The following is a 14,981-nucleotide window of genomic DNA, read 5'->3' on the forward strand; positions in this document are numbered from 1 at the left end:
AATAATATTTCATTAATTTCTGTAATGATATTATAATAATAAAAGTCACGGCCTTATCCCATTCAATCAGTATTTGTTATTTGTCGATAGTCAGAAGCGACAGGCCGCTCTTACTGATATATGGTTTAAGGTGTTAGGCCCCTAATAGTAATGTTTAAAAAATGGCATTTGATTGGTATAATCTTACAGTTGATCGTGCTTTGCACTTTGTTGCAAATTTTTAAAAACTTTTACCGTGCCGTTTTTTTATAAATTTTGTGTAATTTATGGTATTTCCTAGAGCTCAAATAGAGACAAATTTCAAAGTGGCGGCCTTTATCCTAAACGTTTGAAGAGAATTCATTTTACCATTATTTTTTTATGAAAGAAACATCAAACTATTGGTAAACAATTATAAAACTTAAAATAAAACTGTCAATATCATTTTTTTCTAGTGTGCCTCAAGTAAACGGATTTAAAGAGACAGAATTCTAACTCCAACATTGAAAAATTAAGGTCGAATCCTGTGGGTCTGTTTTAAATTTTGCTCACTTCATTTAAAAATAACCTTGGGGCAGAAGTAAAACCTACCTACATTTCATCCACAATATGTAATTTAAAGAATGAAGGCAAAATAGAGAACTTTTACCGCATGTCACTCAGTATTTTTAAAGATGTCTAACTCTACCTCTTCTGTTTCGGAGGTGAATCCACTTTGAACAACAATAAATCGCTTATCGAATGAATTTTTATCCACTTTTGTACAATAAGTCAATAACAAGTCTTGAAAGAAGTAAAAACTTACTAGAAATTAAGGAAAATAAGGGGGAAAAAATTGGTCCCAGTGGGGCTTGAACCTATGCCCCTCTGAAAATTGCAGTCAAAGTAGGTTTATAGTAGGAATTGAATACTCTTCAAAAAGGAGGTACTCTATTATGGGCCTAACACCTTAAATCTAGGTCAGTTCTCGTCATTGTTAAAACAACATGTCTCTCAGAGTGTGGGCGAGTCTGTCGCTTTTTTATATTCATGTCCTAGTGATACCGGATAAATGTTCCTATGATATTCCTTATACTCTTAAAACTTTATTTCCCGAAACATTCAACTATGATTTGATTTATCTATCATCTAAAAGTTTGTAAATAGCATAGATACTGTCCAGATATTGATATATTAACCGGAAATGTAGCCTTGCCTTTTGATTTTAAGCAATTTGATGGCATGTGTCTTTTATCTGATGTAACTATGTTAAACACTAGCTGATACACATTGTTAAACCGCAGATGTTGCGGGGCCTTTACATCTCCTACATATATTTTTGTAAGACAACCTTGCCTTAATGATTCGCGTACTAATAATTCTCAAATGAATTATTTTAATTTCAGGGTTCAGAAAAATTACCGATTAGTTAAGGTATATGTCAGAAATTGCTCTGGATTGGAGCTACTATACTCGGCTACTCATATTTTGTAGTTCCCGCCAGTCGACGTCTTTTAATCAGATACCCGCAAATAAACCCCGGATTTGTAACAAATCATAAGCTTTAATCAAAATGATCACTTGAAAATGGGCTATATTTTCTGAGTAATTCTTGAAAAGTTTGATTTGGGTGTAGACATTGATGGCAGACCATCAAACTTTTCCGCAAATACAAAGTTACAAAATGCCTGTAGGAAGGTAGACGTGCTTGTTTGTAAGGACATATTTTCTTTTGAAAATACATATAAAGTCTTAGAGAGTTACGGAGGTGACTGTCATTGCATATGTGTTCCAATTAACAAACTTATGTAGGATTTTTAGGCAAAGGGAAAGTACTGCGTTTCTATAGTTCTAGAGTTCGGCTGGAGTACTACACATTGTGGCCTTTGTAAATATTTGCGAAAAATGATAAAGATTTGGAGAGAAAACCTTATGATGAAATAATTCTGTTTTTTGTTGTTTTTTTTGTTGTTTTTTTTTTTTTTTATTTTTGTTTGCGATGGTCAGTAGGACTCTTATGAAATATACGATGTGACATTTGATGTTACACTTTTAATACAAAATGTTGGCACATTGTAATGTCATAGACATAAAAGGTCTTCCTGAACAGGTTTTGTTTTGGAAGTCTATTTGCTGAAAATCAGTCAGTATCTATGGTATTTGCAAACTTTTAGATGATAGATAAATCAAATCATAGTTGAATGTTTCGGGAAATAAAGTTTTAAGAGTATAAGGAATATCATAGGAACATTTATCCGGTATCACTAGGACATGAATATAAAAAGCGACAGACTCGCCCACACTCTGAGAGACATGTTGTTTTAACAATGACGAGAACTGACCTAGATTTAAGGTGTTAGGCCCATAATAGAGTACCTCCTTTTTGAAGAGTATTCAATTCCTACTATAAACCTACTTTGACTGCAATTTTCAGAGGGGCATAGGTTCAAGCATAAAAATGATGTTTCATTTTTTATTAGCTCAAAGTATCATATAGGTTTTATGTTAACCCTTGAGTGTACACACTGTGTTCCTTTGTCTGTCTGTTTTGTCCTCAATGTCTGCTTTTCTCTTTACATGCGTGCGTGTGTGTGTGTGTGTGTGAGTGCGCGCATTTATGTGTGCGTATGTATGTTTGTTTTATGCGCGTCCATGTTTGTACTGCTGTAGTTTTAGGAGTCTGTGATTTTAGAAGGAGGATTCCCCTATATCCACTTTTCGTTAACCCGTCTACTTTTGATATCTTTTATGCTAATAAAATGTACTTTGTCTTGTTGGTGGATATCTGAAGCAATACGTCTACTATATATTTTGACTACAGTTTCTGTTTATTACGGACCTACTTTACAATGTCTGGCTTTGCCTGTGTTCGCTATTTACCTTTATTTTTTTTAAAGTTAAATGAAACGTCATATATCATTATATAACATATATTCGCTAACTTTGATTCCGTTTTGACAAATCCATGAACCATCACGTTTCAATTGTTGGATTTATGTGGCACTGAAAAAGAACTTAATCTAGTTTTTAAGACTCTATAGAGTTCACATTACCACAACAAATGAAATTATTCTATTAGGCTACATGAGAGAAGATGTCGTGTTCTAAGACAACAGGGAAAGGTTTTATCATGAACCACTTTTTGTTTGTGAAAAGACATTTTCAAATGTAGCGTAATGTCAAGTCGTTAAATTGATTTAGCAGACATGCACGTATAGTTTTTAATATTTGTTTAATTCTAGTGTGGCTATAGAATGTCTCCATTTGAGCTAAAACGTACGTAACTAACGGGTCTGCCAATATTATGAGATATAATTGAGCTTTCGAAATATTTATCTTGGAGTATATCTGAAATAGCATAAATGATGATCAAAAAGTATGTGACACTCCTTAACCCTAATTATCACTCAAAATTTCTACTTAAAATCCCTCACGTATACTAAATTCAGTCCCATACAGTTGAATGCAACGGCGTGTTACTGCAAAATATTTACATTTACCCGTGTTCTTTTCCAATGAAAATTATGACGTTCACTTTGCTTGAACAGCAAAAGGAAAGGCACCAAAGTTACGACAACGCTGCTTAGTGATAACGGGTCGCTGTTTTGACGACGACCGTGTATAGTCAGAACGAACGCTTCTTAGATGACGTCCCAATTGTTCCGTCTAGTGAACAGAATGACCTGGAAGCTGATTTTAATGTTAAATTCAACAAAATGGGTGCAATTCATAATATTACCTTGTTTACAAATGGAAAAGAAATATGATACAAATATCAGAAATTAATGATATTTTTCGAGTTCATACGAAATGAGCGACAGAATAGGGTCGGCAAAATAAAGATGAATCTCTAGCACAATTCATGGATTTCTGATCCTATTCTGTTGTTCATTTCGCATGAACTCCGAAATTGTATTAAGAAATAATATGCACGCTTGTATAGATATGAAGGCAAATAGTAATTGAACAAAAGAAAATTAACTTAACGTTCAATAAAAAGAAGAAAAGCTTCTTTCTTACGACAGTTAAAATAATGCAAATTTGAAGGTCAATGAACAGAATATCTGATTTGTTGTGTGAGAGGGAACTCTCAGAGATTTACTTTTAGGGAAAGAAGACTATTTGCGCATCTCTGACAGATTTACTTTCCTAAATTGCGGCAAACCATGACTTTGATATTCGAGAAAGTTACTAGACCTAGCATATAGATCAAGATAAAACAAACATTGGCAAACAATTATTACATGCGCTTTGCATTACAAGAAATAGTTTGATCAATGCACCAAGCTGCTGCTGGACATTGTTTATGATGTCACTATGTAGTAACTGCCGTTGTGTCAACGAGAAACTAAGGGTTTTTTTTTTTTTTTTTTTAAATTTTATATTTAATTTGTTTTGAATATAACATGCCTTTGCATTCTTTATAAATCTTGAAATCTGTTTAAAATTGATAATTTTCTTGCAGAATAATTGATGTGTCATATAGATGTGAAAGTGTGCGACGTGTCATCATTATTTATAGCCTCCAGACAGTGCTTAAACACCAATGACTTATCTTTGAGAGCTGAAAGCCATGATAAATGTTCAGCGATGATAGAAGTCGGACTTATACAATATATCTTTGACGTCAATATACGGATTCTTGTTGGAGTAAAGCATACAAACACATCATACAATCCAAACAAAGATGCGCATAGCTAATTGCCACATACAGAAAACATCTCGTTGTTAAAGCAAACATGTCATACATTCATACGTGCTAGTTTTTCTTATTATTTGATTAATGTTGCTTCTGGCACGTGCACCTGTTGTCCTATTGGTTTTAGTTTATTCGAAGTTGTGAGCATTGCATGATTCAATAATAAGTTCAAAAACAAAGAAAATACTATGCACCTTTTTGAATGTTTGATTTTTTCATATATCAATTTAGAATTTCTTTGTAATCGTATTTGAACATTCTGGACGGTAGCATGCATTTCCACTACCGTCCATGAACAGGCTCAATCAAACCGAGCCTGCAACATTTTCGTTTTTGTCGTGTTGAGCGACCTGTCAAGTTTCCTCTTTTTTCTATTTTATTATCACAGCAGCGTTGTTTGTGCCGTGTGGCGTCCGTAAAACGTCTCCCCGTACATTCAATCATGGCTGTTATATTTCGATCTTCTCAGATCGTTCAGCACAACTTTTATGTCGTGTTAATGGTACTGTTTAGTTTCTCAGCATGACCATTTCGGCCTGGGTGGTTTCGATACTCCCGCTTTCATAGCTTTGTACTTTTAGCATGTGTAAATGTTGAGTTCTGCTCAAGGGTGTGGACGAAAGCATGCATTTCCACTACCGTCCATGAACAGGCTCAATCAAACCGAGCCTGCAACATTTTCGTCTTTGTCGTGTTGCGCGACCTGTTAAGTTTCCTCTTTTTTTCTATTTTATTATCACAGCAGCGTTGTTTGTGCCGTGTGGCGTCCGTAAAACGTCTCCACGTACATTCAATCATGGCTGTTATATTTCAATCTTCTCAGATCGTTCAGCACGACTTTTATGTCGTGTTAATGGTACTGTTTAGTTTCTCAGCATGACCATTTCGGCCTGGGTGGTTTCAATACTCCCGCTTTCATAGCCTTGTACTTTTAGCATGTGTAAATGTTGAGTTCTGCTCAAGGGCGTGGACGGTAGCATGCATTTCCACTACCGTCCATGAACAGGCTCAATCAAACCGAGCCTGCAACATTTTCGTTTTTGTCGTGTTGAGCGACCTGTCAAGTTTCCTCTTTTTTCTATTTTATTATCACAGCAGCGTTGTTTGTGCCGTGTGGCGTCTGTAAAACGTCTCCCCGTACATTCAATCATGGCTGTTATATTTCGATCTTCTCAGATCGTTCAGCACAACTTTTATGTCGTGTTAATGGTAATGTTTAGTTTCTCAGCATGACCATTTCGGCCTGGGTGGTTTCAATACTCCCGCTTTTATAGCCTTGTACTTTTAGCATGTGTAAATGTTGAGTTCTGCTCAAGGGCGTGGACTGTAGCATGCATTTCAACTACCGTCCATGAACATGCTCAATCAAACCGAGCCTGCAACATTTTCGTTTTTGTCGTGTTGAGCGACCTGTGAAAATTCCTCTTTTTCTATTTCATACTTTCCTATCATTGAATGTAACAATGTATGTTAGAACGTTTCGCATTGAATAGTTTCTAAATGACATTTCATCAGCAGGTTTTCTGAAGCCGCAGCGATAAAATGTTACGATTGTTTTTCTAATAATCCTATTGCCTCAGGAAATCAGTATTTCAATTAGGAAGTCTGTTGCAATAATCCGAGAAAATCTCATTGCTTTTCAATATAACACGAAAGCAAAAAAAAAAAAAAAAAAAAAAAAAAATAAATAAATAAATAAATAAAAATGCACAAATGATAATTGAAAACTGTGTTTGTGCACTGGCATTTGTGTGGACATTGTAATCTTTCTGCAGTTTAATCTACTAATACAATATAATTCATATTAAACATCTTATTGAGTGAATACTGTTAATGCAGTTTCCATATTCAATTTGGAATATATGAGTATGAAATTCATGTGTGTGATTAAAGTATATCAAGGCCGAAAGCATGTATTTCATATATAAAACGGATTCAATTTCTAAACTGTGAATCATATCTTGTATTTACATAATTTTTCTTATGTTCATCTAGTTGAACGAGACAGTTCCACAAATTTTCGAACATGTACATGTAATCGTAAGGTATTTTGAGCTTACGTCATTTTACGAGACGCATCCATTTCAATTTCGAAATGCATATATTTCATATGACAAAGTGAATTACGTAAATAACGTGGGTGAAACCTGTAATGTTTCATCTTTGGTGTCAATACAAGTAACTAAGTAGAATGTTATGCCTTGGCAAACTGGAATACTTTAACGAAAAATATATACATTTGTATTCCAGCTACTCGGAGGGTCCGGGGCTTTAGCCAGGTGCCCAACCATGCTTGAAAGAATGTCCAGAGAAGCACCTACTTCCCTCTTCAACCATAAATATCTGTGGCATTCGCATGAAACATGAAATATGCCAATGTGATTCTAACCAAAAAGTTGCGGGTGGGGTGGGGGTTGTTGTTTAGTTTATTTCAAAGTTATAATTTGTTTATTTTTGAGAACCCAACAATATTTGAATGTTCATAAAAATGAAGGTCGTGTTACACAGTCATAATGTTACGGACTCATTTTCAGACATCTTTGTTAAATGACATCTTATATAATGCCTAGTAACTCCTAATCATCCTACGATGATCCTATTTACTAGAGAATAATTCGCATTACGCAGATTTGATACAGTGAAAATTGCGTGTCTGTTTTAAATGTTCAAAGACAAGATACTGTAATACTCACGCTCTCCGTTAAATATCGAAAGAATGTTGAAATATCTGATTATAGGCTTTAATACTTCAATTTTAGATTTGGTATAGTGTTTTGTCTATAAAACATTTGAGTATATAACATGGCGTTATCTAGTCATTAACGATACCAACATTACAGTAGAATAAGAAGTTTGATTTTCGTATTAAAGAATGTTTTTCATAAAACGCATGACCACGTATGGTTAAAGCCATTTATGCTTTCCCGATTTGTTTCTTAGAGACAATTCCAAACAAATCTTAGTTTAGTGATTAATTTATACTTATTTATTTCAGCTCGATTGTGATGAAAGCTTCAAGCTTATTGGATCCACTCTCGAGTCCGCTTCCTGGAAAAACCAGTACTGGTGTCATATGAGAAGTAATGGTCGCAGTGGGGCTCGAACCAGCGACCCCTGGATTAAGCAGCCGACACCTTAATCACTAAACCACCGCTCTCCTTAAAGTTAGTTATTAGGCATGCTATTTTACGGAACTTCCTGGAAATGATCTGTGGCAAAATTAGATTGGATTGTGAAAACAAGTTATCTAAGTGAGTGTGCACCCTCAGTGTTTATCCCTATCATATTTAAGTGCAAGTCGCAGAACACTGTGAAGACAAACGCAAGTGTAACAATAGACATGCTTCATTAAACATATATCAGAAAAGGAAAATAAGCATTTTTGTGCATATCGATCAGTGTAGTACTTTGAAGACCTGGCGGCTTACCTCTAAATAATTTGGTAATTGAAACAGTAAACAAATTGCAATGTTATGTATGCTAAAACTGTTGGTGCCATGTGATTATTGTATAGAAAATTTCTTATTTGCAATGAAGGCCGTTTTTACTCATTATCCATTGTCTGTTGGCTTCCTTGACGACACTCTATTCATTTAAAAAATCTTTTAATAAAAGAAAAACGAAATTGTACTTCTGATTCAGACATCAAGACCAAATATCTTTGAACTCACAAATAGCCAATTATTATTTACATTATCAACTGATACAGATATGGAAACTTGTCTGTTAATTTATTTATTTCTTGAAAGGGTTATTGTTGCCGGAGATTGCACGTCAACAATATAATGAATTTTGCAGACAGATTTTAAAGGAAACGACATCGCTTGTTATTGTGTTCATTCGGTATGGTAGTTCTTATTCAATCCTTTCTGGTAATGAAGGAAGTTTCAAAAGTCAGGGTAACACGAGGGCATTGTGAATATGTCGGTATTTACTCAAAATGAAAGATCTTTTTACATGATTACATCTATTAAATTCATATTTTGAATATGTTTAAACTGAATGTCTTAAATATCACACAACAAGTTCTATACATGTAACATGTGACATCAGTTACATAAAAAAATGACTCCACGATTAGCGGTATCTAAATGTTTCAAACCATTACATGCAAACTACTTCATCTTTTGCAGTAGTACGTAGTCTGAATAACAATATGTATCATCTTGTCATTTCTCTCTTATTAAAACTGGTATATAATAGAGTTTGCTATTGTATTTTTTCTTTGATGTGTACAGCCTTCATTACTTGCATGGTAATGATATACTTTCCCTTTTAGTTATTTGGGAAAAGATTTCCCAACATAATCATAAAACGATTACGTATATGCTTTTGTATTACATTTCCGTCGTTGTTGATTGAACGTCAAAACACCAACGTAATAAAAACCTGGTGGGGATTACTTTTATTTACACTGTCTTGTGACTTTGTTAGGTGCACCATAAACCGGTTTAAGCTCCCTAGTGGTGGTTTTGCCACTGACCGTTCCAAGGCGGTGCCCCACTGTGTTTCTGTATTTGTTTTGTTAGGCTTTTGTGTTCATGTTTGTGTATGGTGTGCAAGAGTTGTTCATGTGTGTTTTGGGGGAGGCTGCGTTCTTTGAACGTGGCTTTCCATGTTGGATATGCTTCCTTACTTTTTTATTCAGTTTGTTTATGTGAGGTGATGAAATGTTGAATCCCAGTCCCCGCCAGCATCGGGAATTAATCAGTTATTATATTAAAACTGAATTGATTCCATAATTTCCAAAGAATAAATGTGTCCAACAGACATAGTGCCATGCCCGTAGAGCCTGTCACATTGATAAATTATTCTATCCACTGAATTAGCAAAGCATATTGAATCTGCTGATAAACAACTGGTTAAAACTAAAACTTTTGATTGTTGGTTACAAAAGAAGAAATTTATTGTTGTTGTTGTTGTTATTGCTGTTGTATTTCCTATTGATATAAAAACAATGTGAACAGATGCTATCATTGGAGACACATTAATGTATTTAGTGTACGAAAGTTCTGGAATTAGTGGTGATATATGTCCATTTATTAGTCTGAATTGTCATTTGGATTTGTAATTTCTTTTTATGCGTTCGATGATTTATAACCACTATCTTTCCTATAAAAGAAGCCACAGCTTTATTTACCGATGCATTAACAAATGTTTGTTTTGTTAGTTTTAACGTCAAACCAACACATTTATAGGTCATATGAGCACTTCCCAACTTTATCTGGTTTAGTAAGACCCCAGGTGTTTCTCCGTTTATTATTTCATCAGTGTCGGACACCTTGGTAGAACGGCTGATCTTCCGTTAGCCTGCGGTATGGATTCCTCACAAGAAGAATGTAAAGCTTTAAGCGAGAGCTGAACCAAATTTAATGAGGGATAAGTAATTAAACCACTCGGCTATGGAGATTTTTTTTATCGAACCAGCATTTAAATTTATTTCTTTATTAAAAGTACTTTAGAGAATAGCTGAATAACTTGCAAATTAAGATAAATGATTTATAAATATAGTCAAGAGACGTTTACGTCATTTCCATAAATGATGGCCAAGCAGACATCCATTTATAATAGACGCAGTCGTCTAAGTTTACATTATGATATTTTGTTTTGTTAATTTGTTCCAAATAAAAAACGTAATCATTTTATACACTTTTTTTTTGTTGTGTACGGGCAAGAACTATAAAGACACTAATACTATTAACACTGAAATTTTGAAATTATATCCCATACTGTACCAAATGAACAAGAAAAAATAACGTATAAAATTAATTATGTACTGAATAAATAATTTATAACTGATATTTAGTCAATGCTTTCAGTGCAATTGTATTGTGATGAAATTATTGTTTTCTCTTATTCTATTTCCATGTATTTTGCATCGAATATACAGGACAGAGACTTGAAACATTTCGAATGGACGTATTTGTTTTGATATATCTGAATAATTGTCTTAACACGACGATGGCTCATTTTAAATATGTGTACATGAAATAGTTAAGCAATAATCGTCTGCGACATATAAGCATAGTTTGATTAATTTGAAAATCCTGTACATTTTGTTTATTCTATAAAATTATTTCTCATCAAACTGGTCTGCAATGCATCTACGTTCAGAATGTCAATTAATTTCATCATAAATTGCGGGATAATTTAATCATTGATGTTTCTGGTATTGCAAAAATGGAATGAGAACATTTATGCACCCTGGAACGCTCTTCTGTTTTATAACAAATCCAGGTCTGTTTCCTTTTAAACCGTTATATAAATGTATTCTTCTTTATATTATAACGATTAATGTGGGCGTTTATATTATCGGTTATATGAGGTTTCTACTGAACAATTTATGAAATTCCATATATCACAACTTCCATATATCACATAGGTTACAATACCTGTCTGAAATTAAGAAAAGGCTAAATGTGAATGATTGAGTGTAGTGCCTTACTTACGTTTATGAAAGATCTAAAACATGAACATAAGCAATTGACGTATAAATGTACATGCTAAATTTACTTACTACGAGTGGCAAGATGTTAAATTGAATACAAACTGTCCTGGGCGTAAACCTAACAAAAAGACGGATGCAAAAGCAAAGTGAGAAAACAAAGAAAGGAAAAGCACATGTTTTCGTCTGGGCCACATCACATTTGGTCAAGTCATCCTTCAATTTGCTCATCTGAACATGATTTATTTTTCCTTCTCTTCACGTCTTGTCCCTTGTGTTGATAGCTTTCTCTGAAATACATACAGTTGTTTTGACAAATAAGTTTCGTGTTCATAGATTTAAAAGTAAAGCAATTGTTGACTTTTATGTTATGTCAATCTGACGAAGTACTCATAGTCGCCATATGGTTGCCGTTGGCTTCAAATCACTTGCCCCTCACCGATTTGGCTTCGACTCCTGCTCGGGGCGTCGAATCTTCATTTGAGTAACCCATCTAGCTTGCTAATGGAAGACCGCTTGCTCTCGCGATGAAATAATACCTAAAGGGGAACCTGGGGTTTTCTTCCATCACTTACAGCTGGAACGTTGCCATTTGATCAATAATTTTGTCGGAGCGACGTTAAACTCAACGATATTAAAATAATTTTTATCTCAGTTTTCTTTGTAATTATAATCTGACATATAAATTTGTTTGCCTATGTAAGAATGTTATTTTTAACGAAAAGTCACAGTTAAAGCATCACATCAAGAAAAAGCTCAGATCATACATATTTCTATGGAAATGATACATAGTCTAAATATATTTTCACTGACTTAGACACTAAATAAGTTTTGTTTGTTGTGTTAATAAAGAGTCAATGGTAACTCAACAAATAATAATTTGTATGTTGTATGTACTTAAACACGTAAATGCAGCATTTGTCTTGAAGAAATTCTTTATTACTCATTGGGCAGACGGAGGGAGGGTAATAGGGTCTTCATAACCCTGCAGTACAATTATTTACGCCAGTAGTATATACTTCTAGCCACTTTTAAAAAATAAATCTAAAGTGGCATAAAATGTAAATTGCGTGTATGAATTGTTGAATCAAAAATAATTCTTAGAGACCCCAAACGTTTGTTATTATCAAGGATGAAAACAATGCTGGTAGTGATACATTTCAACTAGATTTACTTTGATATTAAGTCTGAACATTACTGCCTGTAATTAAATCTTAACTCGACATGGTAAATTCTGTAAAAAAATAAATAATTTTTAATACATGTCACGGTTTAAAACTGAATTTAATGTTAATTGTTTTGTCTGTGTTTTAATCAAAGCTTTCTAGAACTGTTCCTATAAATTTACCATTTGTTATTTTCAATTAATACTTTCAAACGTTTGCCTTAGTCTGGACAGACTTTGCTAGTTTATAAAATATACATTTTCTAGAAGGCTTCATTACAACTTCTATCATAAACAATTTAACATATGATTTATTTTAACTTCTAAATGTACTTTAGTGTGTCTACATTTGATTAGCTAATTTATATGACTGTAACTTATATCAAATTATCAAGATGTGTGTATTAATATAAGCGATTACATTCACTAAATTTTCTCTCTAAATATTGAAAAGAGCGGCATCAGACGAAATTGGTGAGTATAAAAAAGATATAATTGATTTGGCAGAGACACATTTGAAAAATATTAATATAACATTTATTCATCTGTGGAATTAAACGTTTAACGATTTAAAAATATTAAGGAAGATCTTAAATACTAGAAAATATGGTGTCGTACAGAATATTCGTTGATTTCTCTTAAGACATCATACAATGTCATTGCAACATATCATGCTGAAGAACTCTATCCGTACAAGTACTGCTTCTGAAAATTTAAGAAGCAGATCTTGAATTACCAACATAAAGGATTTAGAGTGATAAGATAGAAAAAATGTGGAAAACCACAGATCGCCAATACGACATACTTAGGCTCGGTTCAAGGACGGCAGTGGACATGCAAGCTACCTTCTACGCCCTATAGCCCCAGGTTGAGCAGAACGGAACATTTACACATCTTATAAGTACCAAAACATAATTTAGAGACATCCGCAGTTGTATTCATGCGGCGGTGAACCTTCAACTGTTCAATGATACACAATAGTGCAATTTCACGAAAAGCGGCGTATGGTCGAATGTTAAAATAATGGCTTTGCCCCTAACGAGAAAATAATGGTCAGAATTAAACAAAATGAACTTTGGAGAGGGGGTCCGAGGTTATGGAGCCTGCATATCACAGAAACTGCCAAAAGACATGATTATAAAACAGGCACCATATCCAAGGGGTGATTAAATAATATCCAAAGCTATTAAAGCGGGAATATTGGAACCACCCAGGCCGAAAGGTTTAAGCTGAAAAAAAGTACACTAGCACAATATAAACCCATCCTGAACGATCAGTAGAGATCGAAATATAACAGCACTGGTTGAAGGTGCGGGGAGACATTTTACGGCCACCACTCGGCAAACAACGCTGCCCGTGATAAAGAAATAGAAAAAGTGGAAAACCAGATGTCACCCAACACGTCTTGTTGCAGGCTTGATTTGATTTAGCCTGTTGATGGACGGTATTTGAAATACAAGCTAACCCCGGGTAGAGCAGAATGCTACATTTACACATGAATAAGTGTCAAACTTAATCTAGAGACATCCGCAGATGTATTCATACAGCGGTGCACATGGAACTTTCAATAGCTGCGTTTGAAAAACATTTCAATTTTGTCTTTACTTATAACTGGATAAACATTATTCATTTGAAAGGTATCGGGCAGGAAAGGAAATGAGCATTATGATATTATTATACAAGTAAAAAGATTTTATATTGTCTCATAGCAAATCGTTTGCCTTTTAGGATGTGTTACAGCTTACCATAATAAGAAACTACAATGTTTGGTAAGGGGCATTTAATTCTTTTTCATTGATATTGGTTCAGAAGTGTAACAGGTAAGAACAAGAGCGAACTATTCAAAATTTGGAAAAGGGCATTTATTTGTGTCTCATTGATGTTTGTTCAGCAGTGTTACATTTTAGTATAACATTTACATTGTCTCGCAAGCTTCCGTATAATGTTAGCAAGATTTGCGGTAATGCATTTTGATGTGCAAAATACTTCTCAGGATTCTACATATGAAAGAAATGGAATGACCTGAAATTCTACACAAATAATGGCGACGAATGTCTTTTCTTTGATTTTGCTATGATTACAGATTATATTGTTCGCCAGCTGCATTTTTTTTTCTCAACACTAAATACTCAAATAACATTAGATATATTTTAAGAAGGAGAACATGTATAAGAAAATATTAGATCTGCTTTTTTAGAGCGGCCAATACTCCCGCTTTCATAGCCTTGGGTATTGTATAATCACCCCTTGGATATGGTGCCTGCTTTTTAATTTTGTCTTTTGACAGTTCCTGTGATACGCAGATAACCTCAGATCCCCTTTCTAAACTCCAGTTTGTTTAGTTCTGCCCATTGTTTTCTCGTTTGGGACAAACCCTTTACTTTATCTGGGGACCAAACGCTGCTCTTCATGGAATTACACGCCTCAACACGTGTATCATTGAAGTTTCCATGTTCACCGCCGTTTGAATACATCAGCGGATGTCTCTAAATTGCTTTTTGTACTTTTAGCATGTGTAAATGTTGAGTTCTACTCAACCCGGGGCTAGAGGGCGTGAACGGTAGCATGCATTTCCACTACCGTCCATGAACAGACTCAGTCAAACCGAGCCTGCAACATTTTCGTTTTTGTCGTGTTGGGCGACCTGTGAAGTTTCCACTTTTCTCTATTTTATAAGTACTGATACTGTTTTTTATAATACATATCAGCATATT

Source organism: Mercenaria mercenaria, chromosome 14 (assembly GCF_021730395.1).
Source record: "Mercenaria mercenaria strain notata chromosome 14, MADL_Memer_1, whole genome shotgun sequence".
Classification (NCBI taxonomy): Eukaryota; Metazoa; Mollusca; class Bivalvia; order Venerida; family Veneridae; genus Mercenaria; species Mercenaria mercenaria.